Below are 4,973 nucleotides of genomic sequence, written 5' to 3'. Positions count from 1 at the left end.
AACCTCGATACGCGCCAGTCGTGCTATCTATCGGACTTTGCTCGCACTTTTCAAACGACCCTTGTAATATACTATTATTTCATATTTCAATACTAGCGATAGTACCCGGCATTGCCTGGAATTGTTAGGCCTCCACGAATATATACATTTTTCTACAATAATAAAGAAGATATCTCCCAAATAAATCCTTGGTGTTACTCTTAATTTTTCAGAGAAATAGTAATTATCTGAATGACAATTTTATTCATGGCAATTATCTGAATGACAATTTTATTCATGGCAATTTTCCACTCACAATTTTATTCACGGCCATTTTCCGTGCAAAGGAAGACCTCTACCCCACATGTATGTTAATATCATCTAATTAATATATATTACTTATAATTATATCAATGTCAATACAATGATGTAATCAATGACATACAAGTATTATAATTACATATTGATCCAATCTCTGCCAATCTACAAAAATATTGTCATATTGAATATAATTAGTCCATCAAATGGATGAGACTAAATCTAAGAATCTTTAACTGATTCCTTATCTTTATCCTACCATCATTGATTAAAAATGATTCATGTTATTTGTTGGAGGGCATTTGGATGGGTAATGGCACTGAATATGTAATTGAATATAAAAATGTCATTATATATATATATATTTCGTTTTAAAAATCTTGCTACATTCGGAGAAACTGTCTTAAACAATTTACTTATTGCAGGAGGAACGACTGGACTGACATTTTGATTTGCGATTGTCTTTCTTTTTTACGACAAGGTACTTATTATTTTGACATTTTGTACTGCATCTTAATCCCAGAATGAAGGGCTCTATTCTACATAAGTTGAACGAATCTTAATCACTCCCTCCAACAGTTTCTTAACATATTTTCAATCTCCTGATTAGCTCGTTCGACGCTCCCCTGACTTTGTGAGTGGTGTGGCTTCCCGTGGACGATGTTTAAGGCCGGCAGGTACTCTTTTAGATAATTTACCACTCTTTTAACAAATTCCCGGCCATTATCGAGCTGAAGAATAGCTGGAGCACCAAGCAACGTAAATATGGGCTATTTCTTATTCCCTCTTTGATTTCAATGCCTTGAGAACCCCATTTTTGTATTCTCTGTCATGATAGGCTTGAAAATCGATGAAATTGACTTGATAGCGATAGTTGAACTCTAAAGAAACCATTGGCTGAACCACAATACCTCTTTTGGCATCTGCTTTGTTTTTTCTAGCAGGCTTTGGCATAAATGAAGAAAAAGTTCTATCTTTTCTATCATGACCCATAGTCGAATGGGTCTTATCTCGAATGACAAATAACTCAGAGTCTGAGATATAAAATAAAATTTTCTTTCAAAGGATATATTGATTTGATCTTATTATCGACTATCATTAAGTCGTAATGGTTTAAGACACCAATATAATCTTTGTGTCTTCTTAATGACACTATTTTCAGCAAATTTGGCTCTTACTTGAGAAAATTCATGGTGGAAGCGTTGTTGCATGTCAGCCGTGAGTGGCTCATACTCTGGTACTACACTGTACTTCCAACATACAGGCCTTAGAAACCACGGCGGGGGTGGGGGGGAAATTAAAAATACTTTTTCAATAAATGATGAAAATAAATATATTGTATAAATTCCAGATAAACAGAGGTGGGGGATTTGGGCCATCCTCTATAAGTTTGCCCGCACGTCATACTTTCTCTTTCGATCTCGAATTTGGAGACAGTGACAAAGGATAGTTGAAATTCAATACTCGCGACCTTTTAATAATAAGGAAATAACTTTGGAACGCAAAGTGAAGAAAATGATATATTGAGGGATGGAGAGAAGAAGGATCTCGATTTTTTCGAGTAATTAGCTCAATATTATTCACAAATTGAACTTGTTCGATAGCTTTGGATCAAAATATTTTCTTTTGGAAGGATTGTGAATGAAATTTAAACGAATTGGAAATTTGGGCTGCTTTAATTTAAGGATTTTAATTTGTTTTAGAATCCTTCTTCTCTTTATTTAAGTATGCCCTTCCAGACAACGAGACCTTCCATCTAAATTTATGTGACCCTTTGAAGTGATAATAATCTGAATAACTCAAAAAAGTCGAAAACCTTCTCCTTCTTTTCACTTTGGACTTGACGTACCAAAGTTATTGAACCTTACTATTAAAAGGTTGCGAGAATTGAATTTCAACCATCCTCTGTTGAAATATCTCCCATTTCGAGAAAGAAAGAAAAAGTATGACGTGCGAGCAAACTTGTACCGGATACCCGGGGATTTGTATTATTTACAATCGTACCCCAACACTATTTCAATTATCTGGTTCCTTTGTGGCGTAATTTTTAGTGATGGAAAATGATACGCTACTATCACAATGATACTCACCATTTTAAAACTCATTAAATATTACTTCATTATTATTACGTCATCAAAAGTTATGACTTATGTAAACGATAATAATAATATTTTTTTACTATTAAAAGGCAAAGATATCATTTTTATTTAAATATTAAATACTTTACTATATTTCTTAGAATCACAATTTTACAAAATCAACATAAAATGGGAAAGATTAGGAAATGATACATATGTTTAAATAATTAATTAAAATGAAATTAGATTAATAATCTAGTTCCACAACTTCCATTTATTTATTTTTCTTCTCTCCCCCCGAAAGAGGATCAAAACAATACATTTCCCATTCAAAATTATCAGATATAGAGAAGCAGGTCGAGACAAACAAACAACGCTCCTTGGTTTGATGTTATTTGTCAACATCCTGTATAATTAAAATAATGTGATGTATGTATGTCCTGCATTGAAAAGCAATGATACAAAACGCATTCATTTCAAAGACAGAGACAGACTTTAGACATAACATTAAAGTGGTTCAGAATTTTGAGGAAAAAAAATTACAAAATACAAAAAACGAATTATTGTAATAACAGAAAAAGGGAGAACGTATATTATATACGAATAAAAAAGGGAATTATGTGAATGAGTACAGCACAGGAAGGAGGGGATTAGCAAGTTAATCTTAGTATTTATTTTCAATCTTCATTATGGTTGAAGAAGGAACACGACAAGCTGGCAATAAATAAATGACGAGGTCAAACATTGAAAAATTTGCTTTATATTTACCAAAATCAGTATTTTCACATGCTCAAATATGTTGAATTTCTAAGAGTGTCAATAGGGGGTGCAAGTTTGATTATATTTACATCAAATGGACAGAAAACAACACAAAATGTTGTATAGAAGGAAGTTTTACAATAGAAATTTACCTATTATATGAATAATGATAATTTATAATAGATCCTTTAAGTTTAGACCTTTAACATTAATAGGCTAAACATCAAAAACATCTTTTTAATTGGCTATCTTTAAGATAGCATGTTCGTGCTAGTTGTTATTGCATTTAAAAAAATAAGAAGTAACTCTTATTTTGGCTAGTGATGTGCCTCCACCTGAAAAGGAGTCCATGATATTAATCAAGGTGGATATGCAGCTTTGGATTCCGAGTTGAATAATTTCATTCGTATGTTTTATCGCGTAGAGCACTTCCTGGATCTTGGAAAGAATACTCTCTATTTTTATACCCTCATCATATATAGGAGACCTGATGACAAGCCAATCCAGCTGGGTGACTCTCAAGTTATAAAAAAACTGAATGCTCCTTTAAAAGTTCGCCTATGGCGTTATATATTGGACTGAGCATCTTATATTCAAAGAGAAAATGACCGCTCGTCTCATCCTTTTTTTTTTTTGTAAAAAAAACTCGAATATTCAATTTGCTAGTTAAAAATATTTCAAAACTTCACAACTGATAGCACAAAATTCATCAGCTATTCGCAAAAAAAAATCAAAATTCCCAAACTATTCACAAAAAAATTTACTGTTTTGGAGAAAAATATCAAATCTTAAATTTTTTGGAAAGTTATTTCAAAAATTCTCAGCTGTTTTCTAAGAAATCATTTTTTTGGAAAAAAATTTCAAATATTTAATTTTCTAATAAAAATCAAAATTCCTTGATTTGGGAGGAAGGCTATTTTTTTCATAACTTAGAAACGTAATAAATAGGTAAATACCAATAAATTATGAAGAATCCAAATTATTTTGCAGATGCAATCCCGATTCCAGAGAAAAACACCTGATTACGATTTATCGTCCCATCACTAGTATTTAATGTTGAATGCCCTAGCAAAATAGTATAACAAAGTTACAAGATTAAGATTGTTTATGAAATAGAGTTGTTATGAATTATATACTTATAATAATCCAATTGAGTTTTAAGGGGATGATGAATTTATGATGGCCTAATACAAGAGTTGGCTACCTTTTGTAGAGTAGGGGCCAAACAGCTATCACTGCAGAGTCGTGGGGGAAACCATGTAATTGAATATATAATTGATTTTCTGGGTATTTAGAGAAAACAAGGATTCAATATAAGTTCATTTAAACAATACCCTTATTTTTTACTGCAGGAATTATCATAAAGAAATAAAATATAAACACAATTTTGTAAAAATAATCTATATTTTACAAAAAATTATAAAAAAATCTATATTTTACAAAAAAATTATAAAAAAAAAATGAAGAAAAATACTAATTACTACATGAGGCACTTTTTTTTGTTTCTTATTTTGTGATATTTTATCTTTATCAGGTGAAATACCTATTTGTCGATGACAGAAACAAAACTTTAATAATAGATAGGTTGAGTTTCTTAGTGCCGTTTAATGTTAGTAACTTTCATTTTGGGTTAGTATCCCAGACACCATCCTCGAATTGGCTCGCGCGGGACACAATCCCTCTGCTATCTACAAGCTTCTTAACTACCCCAAGACCACGGTGTACCGGGTCTTCAATGCCTGGGAGGTTGACGTGAAGGTCTGTTGCAAGGCCCACAACATGAGAAGTGACCGAATCCGCACTCCCTGCTTCCTTGAAGGCATCCGGAAGTCCATCAAG

This window comes from Lepeophtheirus salmonis, chromosome 14 (genome assembly GCF_016086655.4).
Source record: "Lepeophtheirus salmonis chromosome 14, UVic_Lsal_1.4, whole genome shotgun sequence".
Taxonomy (NCBI): domain Eukaryota; kingdom Metazoa; phylum Arthropoda; class Copepoda; order Siphonostomatoida; family Caligidae; genus Lepeophtheirus; species Lepeophtheirus salmonis.
This window is presented reverse-complemented; position numbering follows the sequence as displayed.